Below are 16,664 nucleotides of genomic sequence, written 5' to 3' on the forward strand. Positions count from 1 at the left end.
AACGAACTGAAACACTGTTTCTTTGTGAATTCAGTTAGTTCCCAGTAGCAGGCTCTTGTAAGATGTGTACATTAAAGATTTATCAAAATATGGTGAGCCGAATCTCAGTAACTTGGTGAATTCAGTTAGTTCCCAATAGGCCGCAGTAGTAATAAGTGTACTGTTCGGGATATTGAAAAATTTTCACGAATGGAATCAAAATTTCTAGTTGAATTCAGGGAGTTCCCAATGGGACATGCTTGTATGAGTGTGCTTTTCAAGGTATAGCAACATTTTAAGGAACGGAATCTAAGTATCACGTTGAATTCTGTAGGTTCCCAGTAGGATTCGCATGTAAAAAGGTTGTTATTCAAGATAGAGCAACGTTCTAACGTCAGAATCAATGTTTCTTTGTGAATTGAATTAATTCCCAGTAGCAGGCTCTTGTAGTATGTGTACTTTTAGAGATATCTCAAAATTTGGTGAGCCCAATCTCAGTAACTTGGTGAATTCAGTTAGTTCCTAGTAAGCCGCAATAGTAATAAGTGGACAGTTCGGGATATAGAAAAATTTTCACGAATGGAATCAAAATTTCTAGGCGAATTCAGTGAGTTCCCAATGGGACATGCCTGTGTGAGTGTGCTTTTCAATATATAGCAACATTTTAAGAAACGGATTCTAAGTATCACCTTGAATTCAGTAGGTTCCCAGTAGAATTCGCATGTAATCAGGTTGTTATTGAAGATAGAGCAACGTTTTAACAAACTGAAACACTGTTTCTTTGTGAATTCAGTTAGTTCCCAGTAGCAGCCTCTTGTAATATGTGTACTTTTAAAGATTTATCAAAATTTGGTGAGCCGAATCTCTGTAACTTTGTGAATTCAGTTAGTTCCTAGTAGGCCGCAATAGTAATAAGTGGACAGTTCGGGATATAGAAAAATTTTCAGGAATTGAATCAAAATTTCTAGGCAAATTCAGTGAGTTCCCAATGGGACATGCTTGTATGAGTGTTTTTTACAATATATAGCAACATTTTAAGGAACAAAATCTAAGTATGATGGTTAAATCAGTAGATTCCCAATGGGATTCGCATGTAATAAGCTTGTTATTCGATATAGAGCAACGTTTTAAAGAACTGACACTGTTTCTTGGTGAATTCAGTTAGTTCCCTGTAGCAGCCTCTTCTAATATGTGTAGTTTGAAAGATTCATCAAAATTTGGTGAGCCGAATCTCTGTAACTTTGTGAATTCAGTTACTTCCTAGTAGGCCGCAATATGAATAAGTGGACTGTTCGGGATATAGAAAAATTTTCAGGAATTGAATCAAAATTTCTAGGCGAATTCAGTGAGTTCCCAATGGGACTTGCTTGTTTGAGTGTGCTTTTCAATATATAGCAACATTTTAAGGAACGATATCTAACTATCATTGTGAATTTAGTAGGTTCCCAATAGGATTCGCATGTAAAAAGGTTGTTATGAAGATAGAGCAACGTTCTAACGCAGAAACACTGTTTCTTTGTGAATTCAGTTAGTTCCCAGTAGCAGGCCCTTGTAATATGTGTACTTTTAAAGATTTATCAAAATTTCGTGAGCAGCATCTCAGTAACTTGGTGAATTATGTAGGTTCCTAGTAAGCCGCAATAGTAATAAGTACTGTTCTGGATATAGAAAAATTTTCATGAATTAAATCATAATTTCAAGTCGAATTCAGTGAGTTCCCAAGGGGACATGCTTCTATGAGTGTTTTTTACAATGTATAGCAACATTTTAAAGAACAAAATCTAAGTATCATGGTGAATTCTGTAGGTTTCCAATAGGATTCGCATGTAAACAGATTGTTATTCGATATAGAGCTACGTTTTAACGAACTGACACTGTTTCTTTGAGAATTCAGTTAGTTTCCAGTAGCAGACTCTTGTAACATGTGTACTTTTAAAGATTTATCAAAATTTGGTGAGCCAAATCTCTGTAACTTTGTGAATTCAGTTAGTTCCTAGTAGGACGCAATAGTAATAAGTGGACTGTTCGGGATATAGAAAAATTTTCAGGAATTGAATCAAAATTTCTAGGCGAATTCAGTGAGTTCCCAATGGGACATGCTTGTTTGAGTGTGCTTTTCAATATATAGCAACATTTTAAGGAACGATATCTAACTATCATGGTGAATTCAGTAGGTTCCCACTAGGATTCGCATGTAATAAACTTGTTATTCAAGATAGAGCAACGTTTTAACGAACTGAAACACTGTTTCTTTGTGAATTCAGTTAGTTCCCAGTAGCAGGCTCTTGTAATATGTGTACTTTTAAAGATTTATCAAAATATGTTGAGCCAAATCTGAGTAACTTGGTGAATTCAGTTAGTTCCCAATAGGCCGCAGGAGTAATAAGTGTACTCTGTTCGGGATATAGAAAATTTTTCACGAATTTAATTAAAATTTATAGGCGAATTCAGTGAGTTCCGAATGGGATATGCTTGTATGAGTGTGCTTTTCAATACATAGCAACATTTTAATGAACGGAATCTAAGTATCATGGTGAATACCGTAGTTTTGCAATAGGATTCATATGTAATAAGCTTGTTATTCAAGATAGAGCAACGGTTTAACAAACTGATTCACTGTTTCTTTGTGAATACAGTTAGTTTCCAGTAGCAGGCTCTTTTAATATGTGTACTTTTAAAGATTTATCAAAATTTCGTGAGCAGCATCTCAGTAACTTGGTTATTTATGTAGGTTCCTAGTAAGCCGCAATAGTAATAAGTGGACTGTTCTGGATATAGAAAAATTTTCATGAATTGAATTATACTTTCTAGTCGAATTCAGTGAGTTCCCAAGGGGACATGCTTGTATGAGTGTTTATTACATTATATTGCAACATTTTAAGGAACGGCATTTAAGTATCATGGGAATTCTGTAGGTTTCCAATAGGATTCGCATGTAATAAGATTGTTATTCGATATAGAGCAACGTTTTAACGAACTGACACTGTTTCTTTGAGAATTCAGTTAGTTCCCAGGAGCAGGCTCTTGTAATATGTGTAATTTTAAAGATATTTCAAAATAGTTGAGCCGAATCTCAGTAACTTGGTGAATTAAGTTAGTTCCCAATAGGCCGCAGTATTAGTAAGTGGAGTGTTCGGGATATAGAAAAATTTTCACCATTTAAATCAAAATTTCTAGTCGAATTCAGTGAGTTCCCAATGGACATGCTTGTAAGAGTGTGCTTTTCAATATATAGCAACATTTTACGGAACGGAATCTAAGTATCACTTTGAATTCAGTAGGTTCCCAATAGGATTCGCATGTAATAAGCTTTTTATTCGAGATAGAGCAAAGTTTTAACGAACTGAAACACTGTTTCTTTGAGAATTCAGTTAGTTCCCAGTAGCAGGCTCTTGTAGTATGTGTACTCTTAAAGATTTATCAAAATTACATGAGCTGAACCTCAGTATATGGTGAATACAGTTAATTCCTAGTAGGCCGCAATAGTAATAAGTGGACTGTTCGGGATATAGAAAAAATTTCAGGAATTGAATCAAAATTTCTAGGCGAATTCATTGAGTTCCCAATATGACATGCTTGTATGAATGTGGTATTAGATATAGAAACATTTTAAGGAACAGAATCTAAGTTCACGTTGAATTGAGGAGGTTGCCAATAGGATTTGCATGTAATCAGGTTGTTATTCAAGATAGAGCAACGATTTAACGAACTGAAACACTGTTTCTTTGTGAATTCAGTTAGTTCACAGTAGCAGGCTCTTGTAATATGTGTACTTTTAAAGAATTATCAAAATTTGGTGAGCCGAATCTCTGTAACTTTGTGAATTCAGTTAGTTCCTAGTAGGCCGCAAGAGTAATGAGTGGACTGTTTGGATATAGAAAAATTTTCAGGAATTGAATCAAAATTTCTAGGCGTATTCCGTGAGTTCCCAATGGGACATGCTTGTTTGAGTGTGCTTTTCAATATATAGCAACATTTTAAGGAATGGAATCTAAGTATCCTAGTGAATTCAGTAGGTTTCCAATAGGATTCGCATGTAATAAGCTTGTTATTCAAGATAGATAGAGCAACGTTTTAACGAACTGAAACACTGTTTCTTTGTGAATTCAGTTAGTTCCCAGTAGCAGGCTCTTGTAATATGTGTACTTTTAAATATTTTTCAAAATATGGTGAGTCGAATGAGTAACTTGGTGAATTCAGTTAGTTCCCAATAGGCCGCAGTAGTAATAAGTGGACTGTTCGGTATATAGAAAATTTTTCACGAATTTAATTAAAATTTATAGGAGAATTCAGTGAGTTCCGAATGGGATATGCTTGTATGAGTGTGCTTTTCAATACTTAGCAACATTTTAATGAACGGAATCTAAGTATCATGGTGAATACAGTAGTTTCCCAATAGGATTCGTATGTAATAAGCTTGTTATTCAAGATAGAGCAACGGTTTAACAAACTGATTCACTGTTCCTTTTGAATTCAGTTAGTTCCCAGTAGCAGGCTCTTGTAATATGTGTACTTTTAAAGATTTATCAGAATTTCGTGAGCAGCATCTCAGTAACTTGGTGAATTATGTTAGTTCCTAGTAAGCCGCAATAGTAATAATTGGACTGTTCTGGATATAGAAAACTTTTCATGAATTGAATCATAATTTCTACTCGTATTCAGTGAGTTCCAAAGGGGTCATGCTTGTATGAGTGTTTTTTACAATATATAGCAACATTTTAAGGAACGGAATCTAAGTATCATGGTAAATACTGTAGGTTTCCAATAGGATTCGCATGTTATAAGCTTGTTATTCGATAAGAGCAATGTTTTAACGAACTGACACTGTTTCTTTGAGAATTCAATTAGTTCCCAGTAGCAGGCTCTTGTAATATGTGTACTTTTAAAGATATTTCAAAATTTGTTGAGCCGAATCTCAGTAACTTGGTGAATTCAGTTAGTTCCCAATCGGCCGCAGTAGTAGTAAGTGGAGTATTCGGGATATAGAAAAATTTTCACGATTTAAATCAAAATTTCTAGTCGAATTCAGTGAGTTCCCAATGGACATGCTTGTATGAGTGTGCTTTTCAATATATAGCAACATTGTACGGAACGGAATCTAAGTATCACTTTGAATTCAGTAGGTTCCCAAATGGATTCGCATGTAATAAGCTTGTTATTCGATATAGAGCAACGTTTTAACGAACTGAAACACTGTTTCTTTGAGAATTCAGTTAGTTCCCAGTAGCAGGCTCTTGTAGTATGTGTACTCTAAAAGATTTATCAAAATTTCGTGAGCCGAATCTCAGTAAATGGTGAATAAAGGTAATTCCTAGTAGGCCGCAATAGTAATAAGTGGACTGTTCGGGATATAGAAAAAATTTCACGAATTGAATCAAAATATCTAGGCCAATTCAGTGAGTTCCCAATATGACATGCTTGTATGAATGTGCTATTAAATATATAGAAATATTTTAAGGAACGGAAGCTAAGTATCACGTTGAATTCAGTAGTTTCCCAATAGGATTTGCAAGTAATCAGGTTGTTATTCAAGATAGAGCAACGATTTAACGAACTGAAACACTGTTTCTTTGTGAATTCAGTTAGTTCCCAGTAGCAGGCTCTTGTAATATGTGTACTTTTAAAGATTTATCAAAAATTGGGGAGCCGAATCTCAGTAACTTTGTGAATTCAGTTAGTTCCTAGAAGGCCGCAATAGTAATAAGTGGACAGTTCTGGATATAGAAAAATTTTCAGGAATTGAATCAGAATTTCTAGGCGAATTCAGTGAGTTCCCAATGGGACATGCTTGTTTGAGTGTGCTTTTCAATATATAGAAATATTTTAAGGAACGGAAGCTAAGTATCACGTTGAATTCAGTAGTTTCCCAATAGGATTTGCAAGTAATCAGGTTGTTATTCAAGATAGAGCAACGATTTAACGAACTGAAACACTGTTTCTTTGTGAATTCAGTTAGTTCCCAGTAGCAGGCTCTTGTAATATGTGTACTTTTAAAGATTTATCAAAAATTGGGGAGCCGACTCTGTAACTTTGTGAATTCAGTTAGTTCCTAGAAGGCCGCAATAGTAATAAGTGGACAGTTCTGGATATAGAAAAATTTTCAGGAATTGAATCAAAATTTCTAGGCGAATTCAGTGAGTTCCCAATGGGACATGCTTGTTTGAGTGTGCTTTTCAATATATAGCCACATATTAAGGAACGGAATCTAAGTATCATGGTGAATTCTGTAGGTACCCAATAGGATTCGCATGTAATAAGCTTGTTATTCGAGATAGAGCAACGTTTTGACTAACTAAAACACTGTTTCTTTCTGAATTCTGTTAGTTCCCAGTAGCAGGCTCTTGTAAGATGTGTACATTAAAGATTTATCAAAATATGGTGAGCCGAATATCAGTTACTTGGTGAATTCAGTTAGTTCCCAATAGGCCGCAGTAGTAATAAGTGTACTTTTCGGGATATTGAAAAATTTTCACGAATGGAATCAAAATTTCTAGTTAAATTCAGTGTGTTCCCAATGGGACATGCTTGTATAAGTGTGCTTTGAAAGGTATAGCAACATTTTAAGGAACGGAATCTAAGTACAACCTTGAATTCTGTAGGTTCCCAGTAGGATTCGCATGTAAAAAGGTTGTTATTCAAGATAGAGCAACGTTCTAATGACAGAAACAATGTTTCTTTGTGAATATAATTAGTTCCCAGTAGCAGGCTCTTGTAGTATGTGTACTTTTAGAGATATCTCAAAATTTGTTTAGCCCAATCTCAGTAACTTGGTGAATTCAGTTAGTTCCTAGTAAGCCTCAATAGTAATAAGTGGACTGTTCTGGATATAGAAAAATTTTCACGAATGGAATCAAAATTTCTAGGCGAATTCAGTGAGTTCCCAATGGGACATGCCTGTGTGAGTGTGCTTCTCAATATATTGCAACATTTTAAGGAACGGAATCTAAGTATCACGTTGAATTCAGTAGGTTCCCAGTAGGATTCGCATGTCATCAGGTTGTTATTCAAGATAGAGCAACGTTTTAACAAACTGAAACACTGATTCTTTGTGAATTGAGTTAGTTCCAAGTAGCAGCCTCTTGTAATATGTGTTCCTTTAAAGATTTATCAAAAATTGGTGAGCCGAATCTCTGTAAGTTTGTGAATTCAGTTAGTTCCTAGAAGGCCGCAATAGTAATAAGTGGACAGTTCGGGATATAGAAAATTTTTCAGGAATTGAATCAAAATTTCTAGGCGAATTCAGTGAGTTCCCAATGGGACATGCTTGTTTGAGTGTGCTTTTCAATATATAGCCACATTTTAAGGAACGGAATCTAAGTATCATGGTGAATTCTGTAGGTACCCAATAGGATTCGCATGTAATAAGCTTGTTATTCGAGATAGAGCAACGTTTTGACTAACTAAAACACTGTTTCTTTGTGAATTCAGTTAGTTCCCAGTAGCAGGCTCTTGTAAGATGTGTACATTAAAGATTTATCAAAATATGGTGAGCCGAATCTCAGTAACTTGGTGAATTCAGTTAGTTCCGAGTAAGCCACAATAGAAATAAGTGGACTGTTCTGGATATACAAAAATTTTCACGAATGGAATCAAAATTTCTAGGCGAATTCAGTGAGTTCCCAATGGGACATGCCTGTGTGAGTGTGCTTTTCAATATATTGCAACATTTTAAGGAACGGAATCTAAGTATCACTTTGAATTCAGTAGGTTCCCAGTAGGATTCGCATGTAATCAGGGTGTTATTCAAGATAGAGCAACGTTTTAACAAACTGAAACACTGTTTCTTTGTGAATTCAGTTAGTTCCCAGTAGCAGCCTCTTGTAATATGTGTTCCTTTAAAGATTTATCAAAAATTGGTGAGCCGAATCTCTGTAAGTTTGTGAATTCAGTTAGTTCCTAGAAGGCCGCAATAGTAATAAGTGGACAGTTCGGGATATAGAAAATTTTTCAGGAATTGAATTAAAATTTCTAGGCGAATTCAGTGAGTTCCCAATGGGACATGTTTGTTTGAGTGTGCTTTTCAATATATAGCCACATTTTAAGGAACGGAATCTAAGTACCATGGTGAATTCTGTAGGTACCCAATAGGATTCGCATGTAATAAGATTGTTATTCGAATTAGAGCAACGTTTTGACTAACTAAAACACTGTTTCTTTCTGAATTCAGTTAGTTCCCAGTAGCAGGCTCTTGTAAGATGTGTACATTAAAGATTTATCAAAATATGGTGAGCCGAATCTCAGTAACTTGGTGAATTCAGTTAGTTCCTAGTAAGCCCCAATAGTAATAAGTGGACTGTTCTGGATATAAAAAAATTTTCACGAATGGAATCAAAATTTCTAGGCGAATTCAGTGACTTCCCAATGGGACATGCCTGGGTGAGTGTGCTTTTCAAGGTATAGCAACATTTTAAGGAACGGAATCTAAGTATCACGTTGAATTCAGTAGGTTCCCAGTAGGATTCGCATGTAATCAGGGTGTTATTCAAGAAGAGCAACCTTTTAACTAACTGAAACACTGTTTCTTTGTGAATTCAGTTAGTTTCCAGTAGCAGCCTCTTGTAATATGTGTACTTTTAAAGATTTATCAAAATTTGGTGAGCCGAATCTCTGTAACTTTGTGAATTCAGTTAGTTCCTAGAAGGCCGCAATAGTAATAAGTGGACAGTTCGGGATATAGAAAAATTTTCAGGAATTGAATCAAAATTTCTAGGCGAATTCAGTGAGTTCCCAATGGGACATGTTTGTATGAGTGTTTTTTACAATAAATAGCAACATTTTAAGGAACAAAATCTAAGTATGATGGTTAAGTCAGTAGATTCCCAATAGGATTCGCATGTAATAAGCTTGTTATTCGATATAGAGCAACGTTTTAAAGAACTGACACTGTTTCTTGATGAATTCAGTTAGATCCCAGTAGCAGCCTCTTGTAATATGTGTAGTTTGAAAGATTCATCAAAATTTGGTGAGCTGAATCTCTGTAACTTTGTGAATTCAGTTAGTTCCTAGAAGGCCGCAATAGTAATAAGTGGACTGTTCGGGATATAGAAAAATTTTCAGGAATTGAATCAAAATCTAGGTGAATTCAGTGATTTCCCAATGGGACATGCTTGTTTGAGTGTGCTTTTCAATATATAGCAACATTTTAAGGAACGGAATCTAACTATCATGGTGAATTCATTAGGTTCCCAATAGGTTTGCATGTAATAAGCTTGTTATTAAAGATAGAGCAACGTTTTAACGAACTGAAACACTGTTTCTTTGTGAATTCAGTTAGTTCCCAGTAGCAGGCTCTTGTAATATGTGTACTTTTAAAGATTTATCAAAATATGGTGAGCCGATTCTGAGTAACTTGGTGAATTCAGTTAGTTCCCAATAAGCCGCAGTAGTAATAAGTGTACTCTGTTCGGGATATAGAAAATTTTTCAGGAATTGAATTAAAATTTCTAGTTGAATTCAGTGAGTTCCCAGTGGGAAATGTTTGTATGAGTGTGCTTTTCAAGGTATAGCAACATTTTAAAAAACAGAATCTAAGTATCACGTTGAATTCAGTAGGTTCCCAGTAGGATTCGCATGTAAAAAGGTTGTTATTGAAGATAGAGCAACGTTCTAACGTCAGAAACACTGTTTCTTTGCGAATTCAGTTAGTTGCCAGTAGCAGGCCCTTGTAATATGTGTACTTTTAAAGATATATCAAAATTTCGTGAGCAGCATCTCAGTAACTTGGTGAATAATGTAGGTTCCTAGTAAGCCGCAATAGTAATATGTGGACTCTTCTGGATATAGAAAAATTTTCATGAATGGAATCATAATTTAGTCGAATTCAGTGAGTTCCCAAGGGGACATGCTTCTATGAGTGTTTTTTACAATATATAGCAACATTTTAAAGAACAAAATCTAAGTATCATGGTTAAATCAGTAGGTTCCCAATAGGATTCACATGTAATAAGCTTGTTATTCGATATAGAGCAACGTTTTAACGAACGGACACTGTTTCTTTGAGAATTCAGTTAGTTCCCAGTAGCAGGCTCTTGTAGTTTGTGTACTCTTAAAGATTTATCAAAATTTATTGAGCTTAATCTCAGTAAATGGTGAATACAGGTAATTCCTAGTAGGCCGCAATAGTAATAAGTGGACTGTTGGGGATATAGAAAAAATTTCACGAATTGAATCAAAATTTCTAGGCCAATTCAGTGAGTTCCCAATATGACATGCTTGTATGAATGTGCTATTAAATATATAGAAACATTTTAAGGAACGGAATCTAAGATTCACGTTGAATTCAGTAGGTTCCCAATAGAATTTGCATGTAATTCGGTTGTTATTCAAGATAGAGCAACGATTTAACGAACTGAAACACTGTTTCTTTGTGAATTCAGTTAGTTCCCAGTAGCAGGCTCTTGTAATATGTGTAGTTTGAAAGATTCATCAAAATTTGGTGAGCCGAATCTCTGTAACTTTGTGAATTCTGTTAGTTCCCAGTAGCAGGCTCTTGTAATATATGTAGTTTGAAAGATTCATCAAAATTTGGTGAGCCGAATCTCTGTAACTTTGTGAATTCAGTTAGTTCCTAGAAGGCCGCAATAGTAATAAGTGGACTGTTCGGGATATAGAAAAATTTTCAGGAATTGAATCAAAATTTCTAGGCGAATTCAGTGAGTTCCCAATGGGACATGCTTGTTTGAGTGTGCTTTTCAATATATAGCAACATTTTAAGGAACGATATCTAACTATCATGGTGAATTCAGTAGGTTCCCAATAGGATTCGCATGTAATAAGCATGTTATTCAAGATAGAGCAACGTTTTAACGAACTGAAACACTGTTTCTTTGTGAATTCAGTTAGTTCCCAGTAGCAGGCTCTTGTAATATGTGTACTTTTAAAGATTTATCAAAATATGGTGAGCCGAATCTGAGTAACTTGGTGAATTCAGTTAGTTCCCAATAGGGCGCAGTAGTAATAAGTGTACTCTGTTCGGGATATAGAAAAATTTTCACGAATGGAATCAAAATTTCTAGTTGCATTCAGTGAGTTCCCAATGGGAAATGCTTGTATGTGTGTGCTTTTCAAGGTATAGCAACATTTTAAAGAACGGAATCTAAGTATCACGTTGAATTCAGTAGGTTCCCAGTAGGATTCACATTTAAAAGGTTGTTATGAAGATAGAGCAACGTTCTAACGACAGAAACACTGTTTATTTGTGAATTCAGTTAGTTCCCAGTAGCAGGCCCTTGTAATATGTGTACTTTCAAAGATTTATCAAAATTTCGTGAGCAGCACCTCAGTAACTTGGTGAATTATGTAGGTTCCTAGTAAGCCGCAATAGTAATAAGTGGACTGTTCTGGATATAGAAAAATTTTCATGATATGAATCATAATTTCAAGTCGAATTCAGTGAGTTCCCAAGGGGACATGCTTCTATGAGTGTTTTTAACAATATATAGCAACATTTTAAAGAACGGCATCTAGGTATCATGGTTAATTCTGTAGGTTTCCAATAGGATTCGCATGTAATAAGATTGTTATTCGATATAGAGCAACGTTTTAACGAACTGACACTGTTTCTTTGAGAGTTCAGTTAGTTCTCAGTAGCAGGCTCTTGTAATATGTGTACTTATAAAGATATTTCAAAATTTGGTGATCCGAATCTCAGTCACTTGGTGAATTCAGTTAGTTCCCAATAGGCCGCAGTAGAAGTAAGTGGAGTGTTCGGGATATAGAAAAATTTTCACCATTTTAATCAAAATTTCTAGTCGAATTCAGTGAGTTCCCAATGGACATGCTTGTAAGAGTGTGCTTTTCAATATGTAGCAACATATTACGGAACGGAATCTAAGTATCACTTTGAATTCAGTAGGTTCCCAATAGGATTCGCATGTAATAAGCTTTTTATTCGAGGTAGAGCAACGTTTTAACGAACTGAAACACTGTTTCTTTGAGAATTCAGTTAGTTCCCAGTAGCAGGCTCTTGTAGTATGTGTACTCTTAAAGATTTATCAAAATTTCATGAGCTGAATCTCAGTAAATGGTGAATACAGGTAATTCCTAGTAGGCCGCAATAGTAATTAATAAGTGGACTGTTCGGGATATAGAAAAAATTTCACAAATTGAATCAAAATTTCTAGGCGAATTCAGTGAGTTCCCAATATGACACGCTTGTATGAATGTGCTATTAAATATATAGAAATATTTTAAGGAACGGAATCTAAGTATCACGCTGAATTCAGTAGGTTCCCAATAGGATTTGCATGTAATCAGGTTGTTATTCAAGATAGAGCAACGATTTAACGAACTGAAACACTGTTTCTTTGTGAATTCAGTTAGTTCCCAGTAGCAGGCTCTTGTAATATGTGTACTTTTAAAGATTTATCAAAAATTGGGGAGCCGAATCTCAGTAAATGGTGAATACAGGTAATTCCTAGTAGGCCGCAATAGTAATAAGTGGACTGTTCGGGAAATAGAAAAAATTTCACGAATTGAATCAAAATTTCTAGGCCAATTCAGTGAGTTCCCAATATGACATGCTTGTATGAATGTGCTATTAAATATATAGAAACATTTTAAGGAACGGAATCTAAGATTCACGTTGAATTCAGTAGGTTCCCAATAGAATTTGCATGTAATTCGGTTGTTATTCAAGATAGAGCAACGATTTAACGAACTGAAACACTGTTTCTTTGTGAATTCAGTTAGTTCCCAGTAGCAGGCTCTTGTAATATGTGTAGTTTGAAAGATTCATCAAAATTTGGTGAGCCGAATCTCTGTAACTTTGTGAATTCAGTTAGTTCCCAGTAGCAGGCTCTTGTAATATATGTAGTTTGAAAGATTCATCAAAATTTGGTGAGCCGAATCTCTGTAACTTTGTGAATTCAGTTAGTTCCTAGAAGGCCGCAATAGTAATAAGTGGACTGTTCGGGATATAGAAAAATTTTCAGGAATTGAATCAAAATTTCTAGGCGAATTCAGTGAGTTCCCAATGGGACATGCTTGTTTGAGTGTGCTTTTCAATATATAGCAACATTTTAAGGAACGATATCTAACTATCATGGTGAATTCAGTAGGTTCCCAATATGATTCGCATGTAATAAGCGTGTTATTCAAGATAGAGAAACGTTTTAACGAACTGAAACACTGTTTCTTTGTGAATTCAGTTAGTTCCCAGTAGCAGGCTCTTGTAATATGTGTACTTTTAAAGATTTATCAATACATGGTGAGCCGAATCTGAGTAACTTGGTGAATTCAGTTAGTTCCCAATAGGGCGCAGTAGTAATAAGTGTACTCTGTTCGGGATATAGAAAAATTTTCACGAATGGAATCAAAATTTCTAGTTGAATTCAGTGAGTTCCCAATGGGAAATGCTTGTATGAGTGTGCTTTTCAAGGTATAGCAACATTTTAAAGAACGGAATCTAATTATCACGTTGAATTCAGTAGATTCCCAGTAGGATTGGCATGTAAAAAGGTTGTTATTGAAGATAGAGCAACATTCTAACGACAGAAACACTGTTTCTTTGTATATTCAGTTAGTTCCCAGTAGCAGGCCCTTGTAATATGTGTACTTTCAAAGATTTATCAAAATTTCGTGAGCAGCACCTCAGTAACTTGGTGAATTATGTAGGTTCCTAGTAAGCCGCAATAGTAATAAGTGGACTGTTCTGGATATAGAAAATTTTTCATGAATTGAATCATAATTTCAAGTCGAATTCAGTGAGTTCCCAAGGGGACATGCTTCTATGAGTGTTTTTTACAATATATAGCAACATTTTAAAGAACGGCATCTAGGTATCATGGTTAATTCTGTAGGTTTCCAATAGGATTCGCATGTAATAAGATTGTTATTCGATATAGAGCAACGTTTTAACGAACTGACACTGTTTCTTTGAGAGTTCAGTTAGTTCTCAGTAGCAGGCTCTTGTAATATGTGTACTTTTAAAGATATTTCAAAATTTGGTGATCCGAATCTCAGTCACTTGGTGAATTCAGTTAGTTCCCAATAGGCCGCAGTAGAAGTAAGTGGAGTGTTCGGGATATAGAAAAATTTTCACCATTTTAATCAAAATTTCTAGTCGAATTCAGTGAGTTCCCAATGGACATGCTTGTAAGAGTGTGCATTTCAATATGTAGCAACATATTACGGAACGGAATCTAAGTATCACTTTGAATTCAGTAGGTTCCCAATAGGATTCGCATGTAATAAGCTTTTTATTCGAGGTAGAGCAAAGTTTTAAAACTGAAACACTGTTTCTTTGAGAATTCAGTTAGTTCCCAGTAGCAGGCTCTTGTAGTATGTGTACTCTTAAAGATTTATCAAAATTTCATGAGCTGAATCTCAGTAAATGGTGAATACAGGTAATTCCTAGTAGGCCGCAATAGTAATTAATAAGTGGACTGTTCGGGATATAGAAAAAATTTCACGAATTGAATCAAAATTTCTAGGCGAATTCAGTGAGTTCCCAATATGACATGCTTGTATGAATGTGCTATTAAATATATAGAAATATTTTAAGGAACGGAATCTAAGTATCACGTTGAATTCAGTAGGTTCCCAATAGGATTTGCATGTAATCAGGTTGTTATTCAAGATAGAGCAACGATTTAACGAACTGAAACACTGTTTCTTTGTGAATTCAGTTAGTTCCCAGTAGCAGGCTCTTGTAATATGTGTACTTTTAAAGATTTATCAAAAATTGGGGAGCCGAATCTCGGTAACTTTGTGAATTCAGTTAGTTCCTAGAAGGCCACAATAGTAATAAGTGGACAGTTCGGGATATAGAAAAATTTTCAGGCATTGAATCAAAATTTCTAGGCGAATTCAGTGAGTTCCCAATGGCACATGCTTGTTTGAGTGTGCTTTTCAATATATAGCCACATTTTAAGGAACGGAATCTAAGTATCATGGTGAATTCTGTAGGTACCCAATATGATTCGCATGTAATAAGCTTGTTATTCGAGATAGAGCAACGTTTTAACGAACTGAAACACTGTTTCTTTGTGAATTCAGTTAGTTCCCAGTAGTAGGCTCTTGTAAGATGTGTACTTTAAAGATTTATCAAAATGTTGTGAGCCGAATCACAGTAACTTGGTGAATTCAGTTAGTTCACAATAGGCCGCAGTAGTAATAAGTGTACTCTGTTCGGGATATAGAAAAATTTTCACGAATGGAATCAAAATTTCTAGTTGAATTCAGTGAGTTCCCAATGGGAAATGCTTGTATGAGTGTGCTTTTCAAGGTATAGCAACATTTTAAAGAACGTAATCTAAGTATCACGTTGAATTCAGTAGGTTCCCAGTAGGATTCGCATGTAAAAAGGTTGTTATTGAAGATAGAGCAACATTCTAACGACAGAAACACTGTTTCTTTGTATATTCAGTTAGTTCCCAGTAGCAGGCCCTTGTAATATGTTTACTTTTAAAGATTTATCAAAATTTTGTGAGTAGCATCAGTAACTTGGTGAATTATGTTAGTTAATAGTAAGCCGCAATAATAATTAGTAGACTGTTCTGGATATAGAAAAATTTTCATGAATTGATTCATAATTTCTAGTCGAATTCAGTGAGTTCCCAAGGGGACATGCTTCTATGAGTGTTTTTTACAATATATAGCAACATTTTAAAGAACAAAATCTAAGTAACATGGTTAAATCAGTAGGTTCCCAATAGAATTCGCATTTAATAAGCTTGTTATTCGATATAGAGCAACGTTTTAACGAATTGACACTGTTTCTTTGTGAATTCAGTTAGTTCCCAGTAGCAGCCTCTTGTAATATGTGTACTTTTAAAGATTTATCAAAATTTGGTGAGCCGAATCTCTGTAACTTTGTGAATTCAGTTAGTTCCTAGAAGGCCGCAATAGTAATAAGTGGACAGTTCGGGATATAGAAAAATTTTCAGGAATTGAATCAAAATTTCTAGGCGAATTCAGTGAGTTCCCAATATGACATGCTTGTATGAATGTGCTATTAAATATATAGAAACATTTTAAGGAACGGAATCTAAGTATCACGTTGAATTCAGTAGGTTCCCAATAGGATTTGCATGTAATCCGGTTGTTATTCAAGATAGAGCAACGATTTAACGAACTGAAACACTGTTTCTTTGTGAATTCAGTTAGTTCCCAGTAGCAGGCTCTTGTAAGATGTGTACATTAAAGAATTATCAAAATATGGTGAGCCGAGTCTCAGTAACTTGGTGAATTCAGTTAGTTCCCAATAGGCCGCAGTAGTAATAAGTGTACTCTTCGGGATATTGAAAAATTTTCACGAATGGAATCAAAATTTCTAGTTGAATTCAGTGAGTTCCCAATGGGACATGCTTGTATGAGTGTGCTTTTCAAGGTATAGTAACATTTTAAGGAACGGAATCTAAGTATCACGTTGAATTCTGTAGGTTCCCAGTAGGATTCGCATGTAAAAAGGTTGTTATTCAAGATAGAGCAACGTTCTAACGACAGAAACAATGTTTCTTTGTGAATTGAATTAGTTCCCAGTAGCAGGCTCTTGTAGTATGTGTACTTTTAGAGATATCTCAAAATTTGGTGAGCCCAATCTCAGTAACTTGGTGAATTCAGTTAGTTCCTAGTAAGCCGCAATAGTAATAAGTGGACTGTTCTGGATATAGAAAAATTTTCACGAATGGAATCAAAATTTCTAGGCGAATTCAGTGAGTTCCAAATGGGACATGCCAGTGTGA

Source organism: Rattus norvegicus, chromosome 17, assembly GCF_021556685.1.
Source record: "Rattus norvegicus strain SHRSP/BbbUtx chromosome 17, alternate assembly SHRSP_T2T, whole genome shotgun sequence".
Taxonomy (NCBI): domain Eukaryota; kingdom Metazoa; phylum Chordata; class Mammalia; order Rodentia; family Muridae; genus Rattus; species Rattus norvegicus.